This window comes from Stigmatopora argus, chromosome 6 (assembly GCF_051989625.1).
Source record: "Stigmatopora argus isolate UIUO_Sarg chromosome 6, RoL_Sarg_1.0, whole genome shotgun sequence".
NCBI lineage: Eukaryota > Metazoa > Chordata > Actinopteri > Syngnathiformes > Syngnathidae > Stigmatopora > Stigmatopora argus.
The window spans coordinates 1,966,573-1,983,219 of NC_135392.1; the positions used below are offsets into that span (position 1 = coordinate 1,966,573).

At 39.9% G+C, this 16,647-nt stretch overlaps 1 long non-coding RNA gene across 2 annotated transcripts in view; it reads left to right on the top strand.

The window, feature by feature from the left end:
- The window catches only part of LOC144075678 (uncharacterized), a 29,239-nt gene extending 13,011 nt beyond the window's left edge, over window positions 1-16,228 (top strand). For both annotated transcript variants that reach the window (XR_013300600.1, XR_013300601.1), the window contains exons 5-7: window positions 9,483-9,594; window positions 10,102-10,195; window positions 16,084-16,228. This is a non-coding gene — a long non-coding RNA (uncharacterized LOC144075678). The remainder of the gene's footprint in view (window positions 1-9,482; window positions 9,595-10,101; window positions 10,196-16,083) is intronic.
- The last annotated feature ends 419 nt before the right edge of the window (window positions 16,229-16,647 follow it).

Genomic DNA, 16,647 nt, shown 5'->3' on the forward strand with positions numbered 1-16,647 from the left:
ATTAACAAAAAAAAATCCTCCAGAAAAAGAACCCATGATGTAGTGAAGCTGCGATAGTTGAAACTGCGATAATCGAGGGATTACTGTATTTTAATTTTTGTAATTTATTTTAGTTATTTATTATTATTATTATTATTATTTTTAACTTCAGTGCTGAGTCCTAGTAGCAAGAGTGGCTTCCACTTACAAGTTTCAGTGTGGATTTTCACATTTTTATGAACTTAATTTTTTTTTTAAGTTCATAAAAATGTGAAAATCCATGCTGTGAGTGGAAGCCACTCTTTGCTATTAGGACTCGGCACTCAAGTTAAAAAAATAATGATAGTAAATAAAAAAATATTGTGGTTTCACTACATCACAGGTTTTTTTCTGGGGAAATTTTTTTTTGTTGATGAAATTTTTTTTGTATGTTCATAAAAATGTCAAAATCCACGCTGAAACTGGTAAGTGGAAGCCACTCTTGCTACTAGGACTCAGCACTGGAGTTCATTTAAAAAAAAAATCAATAGCAGAAAAAAATCGTTGTAGTGAAGTCGCGCTAAGTGAAGTCGCGATAACCGAGGGATTACTGTATTAGTCATTTTATCAGATTAAACTCAAGTAACATTCCGAGAAAGAGTTGTAATACTACAAGATTTTATTTTTACTTATTTCGCTTTGTCGACGTACGGTTTGTATCACCACAAAACTACTTTTGCCCCAATGTTCATGCAATGAATCGAGATTGAAAGTAAAAAGTCATTGACAAACTTAATGTCCTTATATGTCTTATTTTTACGTCACCCGGAAATTGTCGACTTTAACTTTTTACGAGATAAAGGTCGGTCTGAACCCAAAACAGCCATTGGCGACGGACCCGGCAAAGCGTGGCCAACACGTCGTCGTCAAACTCGAAAAACATTCAGCGGCGTGTTAACGCGAACGTCTCACATGCCGTTACGGTGACATCAATACTTTCGGGGACGGCTTGTCCGGCCCTTCTATTTACCTTGGCAACCCAATCCAATTCCGTTCCCGCTAACGGCCACTATTTCTCGCCCGATTCCCCGTCAAAATCCCGGTTATAAAAAAAAAAAGAAGCCATCCTCCACAGCCTACTAAAGTCCTAATAAATACAGACAAGACAGAAACGACTGAAAAGTGTTTCAACGGCGCTCCGCAGCCATAAATTAGTGTAATCTTTCACTCACAATATGTAATTATGATTGAATATGCATGTGGAAGAGGAACGGATCGGTCACACCAGAACACGCTTGAAGGAATTACTGGTTAGGATCAAAAACATATTTGAAATAGACACGACTTCCTCGCGGTGCTTAAGTTCGACTGGGAAGATTTACGCGCCGCGTTTTGGTCGATCATTCATCACGTAGAAACACACACACATTAACACACACACTCACACACACGGAGACATCAGGACGCTAATAACCCGCTAGTGGAAGACCGATCAATAGGGCGGCTCTGGTTTCTCGGCGACGCGGGAGAAAGTGCGGCAGCTGTTCGGAGACGAAAAGGACCTTTGGAGTCGCGTCGGGAGGTTTTGCACGTGGGTCACTTTGGGGTTTCTTGCGCCCGCTCGCATTCCTTTCGGTCATTTTCTCTGGCCGGGACGTCTGATAATCTTGGCAACGGAGGAAAAGCTTTTGTTTGGCTAGGGGGATTCGCGCTGGGGTTTTGGAATCCATCCGTGAGCTTGAAAAACAAGGCCCGGTGTGGATTCGGGAGGGATTTCGGAGATGTCCTTGGGACTTTTTGACGGTATTTGGAGAATGTAGGGGGAAAATGGGGATTTTTACAGAGGGATTGGATTGAATCGGGCGTTAAAGGTGTTCCGCAGGGCGCAATCTCGGAGCCCTTGTTGATCTGAAACTTCATTCTTGAAACTAGTTTTGGTCATTTTTAAAAAAGTCCTGCCGTCCACATACGTGGATATTGTACTTGGATTCGTTCAGGCCATCATAATTATACCAAATGTTAATATTGACCCAAAATGTCAGGCCTCGGTTGTCAATCAATCAAAAGCCTTTATTGTTATCGTGTGTATAGCTTTTTGTTTTTGCTAACTAATTTTTTAAAAGATTTTTTTGATTCATTAATAAATTCAGTAATAAAATCTTTCAAAGAAAATTAAAATGAATGAAAATTAAAAAATACTTTGGTTATGGTTGCCAGCAACACTCTGCAGGTGATTAATAATAAATATAATACCATTTAATATCAATTAACATTTTATAGAAGTCCCATTTTTGTTTTAAATGAATGCATAAAAATTGAATAAATAAATATTTGTATTTAATATATTGAAAAAGACGGATTTGTTGTTTTCAGTGAAAAAAAATCAGCATTTCTAAACTGTTGAATGCTCATCTTTTAATGGCAATGGCATTAAAAGATACACATTCACACAGTTTATAAATGTAGATTTTTTTCAAAATATTTTTTTAAATGAAAACAACAAATCCTTATTTTTTAATATATTTATTTATTCTGTGTGAATGCTCATCTTTTAGTGCCACTGCCAGCGCTAGGCGTCCAATCCCGCTTGAATGGGATGTCTTGTAGTGATTATTTATTGTCAGGCTGCATCAAAAGGGATTGGACATCTAGCACCATCAACAAGTTGATTGGCTCCCCTCCGAAGGTTCAGAAAAAGAGGATTTGGCCATTTTAGGTCAACAATAACCCCAAATCAGTCTCTCTACCAGTCATTGCATGTCAAAGGTGTTCCGCAGGGCTCGATCTCGGATCCCCTGTCGTTCTCAAAGGAAATAAACGAGCGCCGCCAGTCACTCCAAAATCAAATCTGTCTTTAACGCCGCCAGCTGTTGGAGCTGACTTTTGATCGACTGGTTGTTTTCTTCTCCATCCCGACCGTTCCACAACTGCACCCCTAAATCGTCCCCCCGGGCCGGAGTTAGCGTCTCGGCCCCGAACGATTCCGACCGCACCGGCCCACGACGCGGCGTCTTGTCCGCCACATCTGAAAGATTTCGGGGGCCAAATTCGAAGGCCGCCACTGCCGCTCAGAAGCAGAAAACATGATTCACGCTTTTGCGGCTCCCCCGAGGCCCATTATGGTCACCCCGCCCCGAGCCCAGAAGAGCCGCCGCGGGTTCTCCGCCACGCTCTCCCGGGCCGGGCCAAGCGCCATTAGGAAAACGGCTGCCATTTGTCAAAATCACAGCGCGGATCACCGGCTACATCGGAAAAGTTCCGCCGTGTTGAAAGACATCACTTTGACTCGTGCAATTTGACTGGTTTGGACTGGATTTCAAGTCACGCCATTACCTCAGGCGGGGTGCTTGACTCCATTGGATAGATTGGACTTAACTGAGCCATATCCCCTAGTCTTTTTCTTTGTAAAATGAACCAAAAAAAAAACGCAAAACATGATTTTAATGTCATTTCGCGGCTGGCCATGAAGACAGTCAATAACAGGAAGTGATGTCATCTTTTTTTTATCGGAAAAATGGCTAACAATAGAAAAAAGCTCCAACACAAATAATGCTAGTCTTGTATGATGACAATACTAATTTGTTTATAAATGTATATTATTCTAAATATTCATAAATAATATTACAATTTTAAAAAAATATTTAAAAATTTACCATGTTTTTGGGATATGGGAGCAAGCCAGAGTACCCGAGGAAAACCCACGCAGGCACGAGGAAAATGTGCCAATGACTATTATTATAGAATTATTCAAATATATAATATTATAAATATAATGTATTAATTCATTTTCTGAACCGCTTTATCCTCACTAGGGTCGTGGGGGGTGCTGGAGCCTATCCCAGCTGACTTGGGGCCAGAGGCGGGGCCAGGACAAGAGTAGAAACCATTCACACTCACACTAGGGCCAATTTAGTGTTAGCTAGCTAGCCTAGCATGCATGTTTTTGGAATGTGCGAGGAAACCGGAGTACCCGGAGAAAACCCACGTAGGCCCGGGGAGACCTGGATTTGAACCCACGACCCCTGAGGCCGACACGCTAAACCACTCAAGCCGCTAATATAGTTTCTATTATTTGTTTTTATTTATATCATAATTCTTTATTACAAAAAAAAGATTTTATCGCCCAATTTGATAGTTTTGTGAGTCTCGATCATTGGTTTTTGAATAGTCTCGCATAATAATTAGTGTACAAAAAATCGGGACGTAACACTTGAATACAGATTTGTAAACTGGATGCAGTTCCGTAATGGGTACTAAACTGGATCCAGTTTAGTCATAAAAAAAAGTCATTTTTGGATGGAGGCAGCTCCATCGTTAAGTGGGATTTTGATCAGCTAGCATGTTTACGAGCATGTTTGACGCTGGAACGCAAGCGCGCAACCGCGTCTAATTGGAACAAGATGATTGGAAGAGCGCCAAACATATGAGCGGGGATATTTGAAAAGACTTTTTAACCTCACATTCCCGTCTTTCTGGCAAATCCTGCCGTTCACCCACTTTTAAATTGTTTAAAGGCCGCGGCAGAATGAAAAGCTTTGCGTAAATGGAGCCGCTTAATGGCGTCGATTAATTATGCATGAACACGGCCCATCAATAATGCACGCGCATTATCGGCAAAATGTCGCTACTTAATTATCCGACAAGTAAAGCTTTTAACGAGGGCGTTCTTTGGCATCGATGAAATGTTTGAAACATTTTAGACTCCTCCCCTTCAAGCCGCCGGCATTTTACCAGATAAACATGACTCACTTTTTTTGGACGGCGTTGCCACTTTTAGAAGAAAATGTTCCACTAGTGTAAAATTAGCTTTGACACAGAATGAGGAATCAACTCTCACCTCAGAAACTTTCACTCGCAATTTAATTCTTATTGTTCTGGTCTAGTCGATCCGCAAACTAGCGTTGGGAAAACACCTGAAGTCAATTTTAAGATTTGTATTATTATAAGATATCTCAAGCTAAATGCGAAAGGTGGTTGCGCCATTTTACATTTGATTAAAAACAGAATTATTATTTGATTAGGGGTTTATTTGGCCATTTTTCCCCCCCAGATTTTATAAATTAGGATTTGGGGTTTTTTTTTTAAGGAAAAAAATTCCATTAATTTGTTGCAAATTGTACTCAGATTCCAAATTTATTTTCAGTTTTGGAAGAAAAAAAAACATAAAAATTAATGGCATATTATTAGATTTGTTACTATCATACCTGCACTCCCTCCAAATTTAGAACGTCATAATATAGTTTTTATTTCTTAAATCTAGACTCCTCAAAATGGAAATTAGAATATAAATTAATTAGTTGCTTGGTATAAGTGATTGAATCTTTTTTAAAACATTTAAATTCCATAATTTGTTGCTTAAAAGAGACGATTTCTCTTTATTATATGCAACATGTTATTTCAAAGTAGTTTGTTTTGAAGATTTAATATACTAATGTATTGCTTAAAATGAAGCTGCTAAATGTATCTTCCTTTTAATGAAGGTATCGAGTTTCCCTATTTGATGAGTTAGTCAAAATGTAGCAAAAAAAGAACTTATTTTTTGTAGATTAACACTAAAAAAATGTACATTGTTTAAAGTAGGTGTTTTTTTTGCAGTGCGCCAATTTAGCTTTCCCTTGTGAAACCTCGCTAATGACCCAAATTAACACTTTCCACATCTTTTTACATCAGTCAATTACTTCTAAAATCATTGAAAAAATATTTGTAAGAATGGAATGAAGCCTCGTCGAATGTGGCTCCTCCTCTCTGCGTTTTCGCCACTCGGTGGGCGGAGTTTTCACACACTTCGAGACAACAAGGTGAGGCCGGCGTGAAAATCCGACGCCTGGAGCCAGCAAGCAAACGCCAAACGCGGAGAGGAAATGAACACGCCACTCTTGATAAGCCTTCCCATGCCACACACACACACACAGGCCTTTACCTGTAGCGCAACACCATTCACTGGCTCGCTCCGACACCCCAGGCATCAGGTGGATAATCCCGAAAAGGTCACCTACCCCCCTTTCTATGCCCCTCCCTGTTAGTTTTTTTTTGTCGTGGAAAAAAAAGGCAAGAAAATGAGAAGAGAAACCCCTGGGGGAGTTTCGCTGCCGTAAACTGGGAGTTGAAAACTTTGCTTTATTTTGTTACTGTCATTGTTGTTTTTTGTCGATTGGACGTCTAAATCCGTCCATGGCTAAAATTGATGGTAACTTTTTGTTGTCGGAACTGTTCCAGACAAAATTCAGCTCCCATTTGTTCACAATAGTTGTATTAAAAAGGAAATTGTAAGTTTTTGGGTCATTACGGTAAAAAACAAAATAAAATTGAAATAATCTTACAAAATAACAGCCTAAACGTGAAGTACGGCTAGAAATTCTGTTATAATTAAAATTATAAACCGCGACTTTTGTACTGTTTTTTTGTGTGTAGTGGTTAAAATGTCTGCCTCACAGTTCTGAGTTCGAGGGTTCAACCCCCTCTGGGTTATGACCTCCCTGTATGGAGTTTGTATGTTCTCCCCATAGCCTGCGTGGGTTTTCTATGGGTACTTTGGTTTCCTCCCACATCCCCAAAACATGCATGCTAGGCTAATTGTATGCTAAATTGTTCCTTAGGTATGCACGATGGGTTGTTTGTCTCATTGTGCCTCGTGATTGGCTGGAAACCAATTTGGTGTGTCTGCCGCCTGCTTCCCATAGTTGGCTCCAGCACCCCACAGAACCCTTGTGAGGATCCGCGATGCAGAGAATGAATGAAGGTCGAGTGCCTTTTAGTTTAAAAAACTCAACCATCCAAAATTGAGTTTGGAGTTCCTCAGGGACGTCTTCTCTGACCACTGCCGTTTAGATCCTCCAAATCTCATCCGTAACGCCGATCATTAAACTTTCTTTAGAGAAATGAAGACGAGGAGGCGTCCCCTTTTGAAATCAAATCTGCCTGCGATTGGTCCCCGGCCGCCAAAGCCACGTCGGGCGGCTTTTAACCGGGCCTCGCCATCCGTCTGCCTTCCTCTCCGGCTATCGGCTTACGTCGTTTCCATCGAAATAATTGATTTCCACGGGTCACCCGCCGCGGCCTCGGGTGAGAGGCCTGGGAGTTCAAAGGTCAAGGGCGGGTCGGCCAACGTGCGGGTCCATCCATCGACCCACGTCGAACAGATGGCCCAAACAGCCCAAGCAATTCGTTCGATTGGTCATTAGGACCTTGTTTTTCTCTTATTGTTTATGGGTTGTTTTAGAAAAGCTGTACTGTTTTGAAAAATGCGTTTTACTTTAGACAAAAGTTTTTCGAACATTATTTTCCCACTCGTACAGTACGTAAGTGTTGTTTGTATTCATATAGTATTTGTTGTAGTAATTAGTAACTAAGGAAATTATTATCAAAAATGTATTTCCCTCGCCTTTGCAAAAAAGTTCATTACAGTAATCCCTCGATTATCACGGCTTCACTACATCGCGTTTTTTTCCCTGGCAAATTTATTTTTGTTAATTAATTTTTTTTGTAAATTCATAAAAATATGAAAAGTCACACTGAAACTCGCAAGCGGAAGCCACTCCCCTTTCCTCCGCTTGCTACTAGAACTCAGCACTGAAGTAAAAAAAATATTATTATTGTTATTTTTTTTTTATATAGGCGTCACCCTACTTTAAAAAAAATATATATGTATATTTTTTTAAATAGGGGTAACCCTACTTTGCGGTTTTTCATTTATCATGGCCATGTCTGGTCTACATTAACCGCGAGGGATTACTGTATATACTTAATCCATTTCATTTTTTATTCTGGAATATCTTTGGTATATCTACAACCTAAAATTGACGCTGCACCGATACGATACCCTCCATTTCGCCAAAAGCGCTTGTCGTTGGATGAATCATATTCATATGATGATACTATGATTCAGATGTTAATATTATGAGTGTACTTCTATATTTAGTTTGTCGTCAAATCCTAGCTGCCTTAAAAATATGCAGGAAGCACTTCAACTTTTATTTTCCCACGCTAACCATCAATTAGCAATGTTAATCTAATTTGTGCATCCATTCAGGTAATTCCTGTTCCACACCTCCTCCGTTTAGCTTCTGTTGTTTTAGCACGTGGCTGCTGTTCCAACACCAGTTTTAAAGTTTATAGAATCTACGCACAAAAAATGCGAAAAAACACGCCAACGGAAATGTGAAAAAAGACGCTAACGGAAAGACATTCCCGAACCATTTCATCAATGGCGGGCGTATTTTGAAAGAGTTGAGGGAAAGGTCAACGTGTTAAAATATAATTAGGGGTAATTAATTCCACTCAGAGGGGAAGTCCTTGGCGCTGATTGATGGGCGGGTTAAATCGTGGCGTGCTGAGTGACGTGCTAATCCCTACGGTTGGATTTGGATTTTAATCTGCCTTGATTGTGAAAGCATGAGTCGGTAATTGTGGAAAATTGAACCCATTCGGGGACAAGTTATCATTAGTTAGCTCAGGGATGGGGAACCTAGGGATCGCGAGCCATATGTGGCTCTTTGAAATGGGTGCCGCTAACATGGAAGCTAAAATGAATGTCTAGCACTGCTGTGATCAGATTTTTTTTTACGATAGCCTCCCTTGTCCATGCATACTTTTTTTTATTGATTAGCAACAGCATGACAATGTCATTAAAATAATTTTGAGACTTTTTGTACTCTTAAGTGTTGAAATGACAAAAAATGCACACATTTTCATGTATTTGGACTTTTAAATACATTTAAAACATTTTAAAAATATTAACACTAAAGCCGCCATGATTAATTGACTAAGTGACAAATTATAAATGAACCAAAAAATATTTTGCTGGTAAAATTCCTCTTTTTTTCGCCTCATAATAGCAAGTATTCTTTTACCTACAGTTTTTTTTCTATTAAAAATGTCCATTTACATTTTTAATTTTTTTGCTTTTTGTAATTAAAAAAGGGTCCAAATAAAAATGGTCAATATCCATGTAAGCCAGTTAATTGGATACAGAAAAATTAAATCATTTTGAGCCTTTTTGTACAAAAAAGCACACATTTTCATGTATTTTAGGACTTTTAAATTCCGAGTATGGCTCTTAATGATGATGACAAAGCCTATGTCCGATTATTATTATTATTATTAAGCGATAACATTTAAAAATATTAATACTAAAGCCGCCATGATTAATTGACTAATTTGTAAATTATAAATGACCCAACAAATATTTTGCTGGTAAAATCCTCATAATAGCGAGTATTGTTTTACCTACAGTTTTTTTTCTATTAAAAAAATGTCCATTTACATTTTTTATTTTTTGCTCTTTGTAATTAAAAAAAGGTCCAAATAAAAATGGTCAATAACAATGTAAGCCAGTTAATTGGATATGGAAAAAATAAATATTTTCTTTTCATGTTTTATTTATCGTTACACTGTGTGTTACTGTCAGTAGTTTCGAAAGAGACAGATTCATCCGATACTGTCACGATACTCAAAAAAATAATTTCAATATCTTGGCAGTTTTGAAAAACCGTAAAAAAAAAAAGCATGATATTTTTCCTTTTCAGGGCAAACCCGTCCCGGGAGTTTCTGCACCCCCAGCGAAGGACGCCGTCCGGCCCCCCGCCGCCGAAAACAAGCCGCATTGTCAACAAAACAATCGCCCTTGTTGTCGCCAAGGTATTTCACCCCGACCCGCCAGTCCGAGAAACCCGATCTTCCCGACACACCTCGTCTTTGTCGGCGAACGCGGCCGCTCTCGATCCGGCCCACCGTGGAAATGCGGCCTCGAAAAAAATTCCCGCCCCCGTCACCCCCGCGAGTGAACTTATCGCTCACCTCGGGAAACTGAGCGCAGGAAGCCCAGTGTGTTTTGGCGTGTCGCTTTTTGGGGGGTTTCACGAAGCAGAAATTCTCCCAGGAGCTCATCCATCATGCGGGTTAGGCAGTCCGGCTGAGGTTTTTGCTTTATTTTGCATTCGATCAATCACCCGCGCCGCCACGCCGATGTCAATGGCGCTCCAGACAGCCCATAAATGGTCGTATTTTCCAGCTAAAATTACACAAAGTGCCAGTAAACGTTTCATCTGCTCGCACATGTGCGAGCTGTAAATTTGCTTGCTTTTTATTTACATTATTACTCCCGTGTTGTGGTGTCGATGATCATTTTCGTGCCGTTTTTTGCAGGGGTGAGCTGCGTTGCCAGCGATTGGTTCTAATGTGGGACAAGAGGCGGGGCTTGGAGAGGCGTGGCGTTCTCGATTAGTGGGATAAGACTAAGGTGAGTAAAAATGTGATGTCAAAAGGACAAGGAATATTGTACTTTTGAGAAAAAATATTTCCATAAATGTTGACGACTTTATGTGTCTAATTCATTTTGACTGGGAGGAGCGGCAAATCTTCGTTTGGCTCTCCAGTCTAAATAGATTTGGATGCCAAGTGCCGTCAATGGCATTGAAAGATGAGAAATGTACAGTTCAACCAGCTAGGCTAGCATGCATGTTTTTGGGATGTGGGAGGAAACCGGAGTACCTGGAGAAAACCCACACAACCCCTCGGGCTTGAGAATATGCAAATTCCATACAGTGGGGACCAAACTGGGATTGAACCCTCGACCCCAGAACGGTGAGGCCGATGCACTAACCGCTAGCCTGGAATCATGTATGGACCAAAAAAAGATGCGGACCTAAGATTGAGCCTTGGGGCATCCCACATTCAATTTCATTTTTGGAGATAGGCTTTAAAGCGGGGGTCTCAAAGCGATTGCGCAAAGGGCTGACCGTACTGGGTCCTGGTCTTTGGTTTAACCAATGAGGGATCTTTGAAAAATAAGTAGCACCTGGCTGCAATTAACTGATTACACTTGCAAAAGGTGTCCAGTTGTTTGGTTTGAATGAAAACTTGCACCCCCTGCGGCCCTTTGAGGACTAGTTTGAGACCGCTGCTCTGAAACCAAGGGATTCAAACCGGGTTGGTTTGCGGGCCGAACATTAACTCAATTTCATGTGGGCCGATGGAATATTTAGAATTTTTTTTTAAAAATCTGATTCAAAGAACTGGATCAAATGCCCTAAATATTCTGTTTTTTATATATCTAAAACAATGTTTATTTGAGCTTTTTTTCTTAGTAAGTCAAATCATCTTTAAATTTCAAAAGGAAACAAAATATATTTTTTAATTCTTTTCAATATTAAAGTGGAAAGCAGAAAATATTTTTAAATTTTACAAAATGGTTTTTGAACTAAAAAGCAAAAGAAATTGCAATGATTGATTTAAAAATATTTTTATATATTTCTTTTTAGATTTTACAAAATGGTTTTTAAACTAAAAACCAAAGAAAAAAATTGCAGTGATTGATTTAAAAATATTTTTATATATTTATTTTTAGATTTTACAAAATGCTTTTTGAACTAAAAACCAAAGAAAAAAAATTGCAATGATTGATTTAAAAAAGGGGAAATCAGGAAATATAATATACATCTATAATCTTCGTTTGAATTTGATCCTAAAACAGAAAGTCGGCACTCATGATTTACTTTCTCGGGCCGCACAAAATGATGCGGCGGGCCAGATTTGGCCCCCGGGCCGCCACCTTGACTAAAACCTAGACGCTTAGAGTTGGATTTCCCCTCAACCGCGAAGAGTGAGCGTCAAGTGCAACGTAACGTTGAGTCACGGCGTGTGTACTTGAAGCGATGCGTCTTCCCAAGGTTCACACAGGTAGACAGACGCTTTACACGCCGGCGTACGTACATGAGAAAACGCGCAGAAACATATCGCTAGCTGCCCCGAGGATGCTCAATTGGATATTTCCGCAGCAAACATTCCTTTCAAAAGTTGATCGCCCCCGCGTTACGCTCCCCGCGTTGGATGGGAAACGTGTCGAGCAGTCGTTTCTCACGGGTGGCCGGCCAACCTGACGGGTAACTTGCAGATAGTAGAACCAAAAAATAAAATAATAAATGACAGGAAGTGGAAGGGTAACATGACCTTTGGTTCACACCCAATTACAATTTTCATCCGGTTATCATTAGGTGTGTCATCAAAAGTTTCGTGACCATACAAAACATCAATTTATTTCAACTTCAATAGGATTAGACATCAATCTCTGTCTATGTATATTAATTTTTTGATTCGTTGTTGCACACTTACCTTATTTTCTCGAGGGTACGGCTTATATCCGCACAAAATATTCATGTGCATCTGTGTGTATATGTATATCTATATATATATATATATATATATATATATATATATATATATATATATATATATATATATATATATATATATCAGCAACACGCTTATTTATTTATATATTAGCTTATTTATTACCTATCTACTTATGTCTAAAATGTCTTTTTCTGTGTCTGTATTCTCACCCTCTGCTACTGTGACAATTAAATTTCCCAAATATGGGTTGAATGAAGTTATCTATTCTGCTAATATGCGGCCAATACGGTCATTTATTTCAAAATAGAGAGAAATAATACTGATAAAACGCTTAACACATTTATTTTGATGTCTATGAATGAAATTCAAGAAAAAAGATAAACCGTATTTTACATAAAGCGTTAAAAAACGTTTACGTGTGGCTGCCATTGCTCGGTCAGGGTGCCGCCATCATACCTAGGGAGGACAAATGAGACCGCTACAGACACACTTCCTGGTTGTACTGCTCACATGACTTCCTTTTTGAATTTGTCTACGTGCAGACAACACCCTTTGGAATGTGCAATCCAGGAATCGATTTATACAATATATCATAAATACCACGTGTGATGATTTTTATCAAGATTTTCCCTTCAAAGTAACACATTTGTACTCCCTATAAAAAAACATGAATATGGAGGTGAAAATTGTTAATCAGGAGGCGGCTTATACGAGAGAAATAGTAAAAAATCTATGATTTTAAGGCAATTTAAGGGTACGGCTTTTATGCAGAGACATCTTATATTGAGAAAATATGGTAACACAATTGTTCTCCTATTAAAACCATGAATATGGAGGTGAAAATTGTGAATCAGGGGGCAGCTTATACGAGAGAAATAGTCAAATTCAACGAATTTTAAGGCATTTTTAAGGGGGCGGTTTATACGCGGAGGCGGCTAATATGCGAGAAAATACCGTAACTCAACTTAACGTTTGTTTTCCAGCTTGTATTTTTTCAAGAACATTTGACACGGCGGTCAGAATAGTAAAAATCACTGATTTTAAGGCAATTTAAGGGTACGGCTTTTACGCAGACATCTTATATTGAGAAAATACAGTAACACATTTGTACTCCCTATTAAAACCATGAATATGGAGCTGAAAATTGTCAATCAGGGGCCGGCTTATACGAGAGAAATACTGAAATGAAACAAATTTTAAGGCATTTTAAGGGGGCGATTTATACGCGGAGTCGGCTAATATGCGAGAAAATACGGTAACTCATCTTGACGTTTGTTTTACAGCTTGTATTTTTTCAAGAACATTTGACACGGTGGTCAAGAGGGCGAACGGGGAATGGCACAAGTTTGATTCCGCCGCGTTTTACTATCTCCTATCCAACGTCCGTCTTGAGCCCCCTCCGTGGCGGCGTTTGACTGAGAAAGCGTTAGTCATATTGTGCCGTATATCAAAGCGGCGCGCCGGGCTCCCGCGGGCTGAGGTTTCACCCCGACGTGTTCGGAGCCCCGAACATCTGTTGTAATTTCTCTCAAATTGAACTTTTATTAGCCGCCCATTAAAGCCGCGGCGATGGCGAAACCAGATGGCGTAGAGCTGACCTTACAACCGAATTTTGGAGGGGGCGGGGTTATTATTTTTTGGGTGTGTTTTTTTTACAGCGTTGGTGGAAATTGAAGCAAAGGAAGCCGTGCGCTTTATGAAATTAAGGCAATCATTCCCACATTCCTCAAACGCGGGGGGCCACGCAGCGGACGTCTGCACGTCCACATCGCTCGTCTATTTATGTTCCAGAACCAATACGGCTGTAAAATATGACCCGTGTATTTCTTGCTTTTGCTCATATTTGGACAAGAGAGGAAATACTTCCATTTGGGGGCGTTTTAATGCCGCAATAGCTCAATTCTGTGCTTTATTAACTTGCAAAAAAGTGGAATAACAGATACAAATTTTCTCGTTATGAGCAATGTTGGTCCAGTTTATGATGACGGATGTGCAATTCGTTCATTTTGCTGCCTGATATGGACGTTGAATCATTTTGCTTTTAACAAATAAACATAAAGAGCATTTGTGGAATGCATAAGTCAATATAAATAGTATTGTTTAAAGTTACATTGAAGAATAGAAAATCCAAATAGTATTAATTAAAGTCACATTGAAAAATCAATTTTTATGTTTCGAAGTGGAGGGAGGTTAAGAAAATAGAGGGAAAAAACGTTAAAACATGTTTTAACATGAATTAATTGTTTAATAAATAATAATATAATAATATGCCATATTTGATGTTCTTATTTCTATATTTTTCTCTTTTAAACCATTTTTAAAAAAGTTTCTTACATTTTAATTTTATTTTTAATTCCTTTTCTGCATTTTTGCCTTTTTTAATTCATAATTTTTCTTTTTGTTTTTTTTATTCACTATAGCAATTTTTATTGATAATATTTGTTGGCATTGACCAATATTTTTGAAGTATATTAAATGTTAATTCAGCCATGACGACCTACCTTGATGAAAGTGGACGTTGCATCATCCATTCATTTTCCGAACCGCTTATCCTCACACGGTTCGCGGGGGTGCTGGAGCCTGTCCCAGCCAACTACAGGCGTTGGGGGGGCACCCTGAATCGGTGGCCAGCCAATCATGAGGATGTTCCATCCATTTAACTCACTCCCCGTCAATTTGTCGAGAGGGAACAATCGTTCCGTGCCAGCCCTCCCATCTCCGATAAATTGGACGCCCAACAGTCAACAACAGCTTTTTAAAAATTCATCTTTTTCACATCACGCCAATCGGCGTAAGAGTCCACGCCAGCGTCGACTTCCCATCGCCAGTGTGGCCCTAGGCCTGCTAACGATTCCACGACCGGGTCGCAAAGCGCTCGGCGTCAAACCCGCGGCTCGCTCACAAAGGCCAACTTTGAGCGTCGGCCAGCTGGCGGGACGATAGACAGATGGCCGATCGCAGGAAGAGCCGGACAATGGCGGCTTTTATTTCTCCTTCGGACGTCTGGGTGGCGGCGGCGGCGGCGCTACCTCCCCGCTTTGGCGGCGGTCACCACAACGCTTCTGGAAAACACGTCAGCGGATTTCCCGCGATGACGGCGACATGTTATTAAGCGCCGGCCGCTCTTATTTTGCCGTGACCTTTTAACCCTCCAAGGTGAACGCCAGTGGCACGGCCATTGTGTCGTCGGCGTGTTTTCGCAAAGTCGCGTCACGGCGGTGGGTGTAAAATTTATGCTTTCAACCTTTCCACTTTATGAGAAGTGTCATGTGACATTTTCCTTCTGCTGCAGCTGTCCGTTTTTTTCGATGGATTCATTAGTTCAACTAATAACAAACTTAAAACGTGGCAGAATCATTTTAGATGGAGAAAACCAAGGAATGCTTCTTGGCTTGCAATAGCATTTATTTTGATCCTTTTTGCACCAATTGGAGTACCGTATTTTTCTGATTATAAATCCATAATTTGGCCAGGGGTGCGATTTATATGTGAAATTATCTCCCTAAAAATGTGACTTATACTCCAGTGCGACTTATGTTTTTTTTTTCCTTCTTAATTTTGCATTTTTTGGCTGGTGCAATTTATTGTCCATAAGATTTGGTACTAATTGTACCTACCGTAGGTAATACAGTAATACCTTGACACACAAGTGCCCCAACATACAAGCAATGTAAGATATGATCTACAAGCACTGGGCAGAGCTTTGAATTTTTTCCGTGTTTTTTGTGTTAGTCAGTGCAGAATTAAGTGAAAAAAACAATGGGTCCAAAACCAGCAGGTGCAATGAAGGGTAATGCCAAGAAAAGCCGTATGATGACAATCGATATAATGGAAGCCAATTGGTGTGATTTAAACTTTACGAACATTTCAATGACTTTTGCGAGCTGTCCGTTTTTTGATGTTTTTGCTGATCCTTCCAAAATAACCAAGATAATCTTTCACCAGGATTTCCGCAACCCTCATTTATTCCCTCTTCCTCTCCTTCTACCGCTACAGGTGGCGAGCGTTGGGCCTTCCTGTTGTCGTGCCTTCTGCTTCCCGGCGAGGAACGGCTCGGACATCTCGTCTTACAAAATCCACAGCGAGACAATGGCGGCGTCCACTGGAAGGGACCGGCAAAAATGATGACGGGCTTGTCAAATCTGGGTGAGCGCGACCTGTTTTGCTAACCTCCAAACGTGTTTGACATTTCCCCCACTGGCAACCAGGTGATGAGCTCCAGGCTCACACGCGCTAAATGTTGAATGCAAATCCACCGGGCAATCAATCAAATATTAAATCAAGTCACCTATATTGACAACTGTTAACGGCATTTGCGGACCACGCGTGTACACTTTGGGTCAATAGGGGGTGGTAATGTCCCGATAAATAGGCATATTTTGGGGGGTAAGAAGAAGAAACCTATGGATAAATCAAGAAAAATAATCAATATTTAGCCAAATTCAGAGGTTACATCACTTAAAATATAGAAAATTAAAGGACATTGACTGAGCTTTTATGGTAAATTATAAACATTGCACCAATACAGTATGTAAAAAAGGTAAATGTAGAATTTATTAT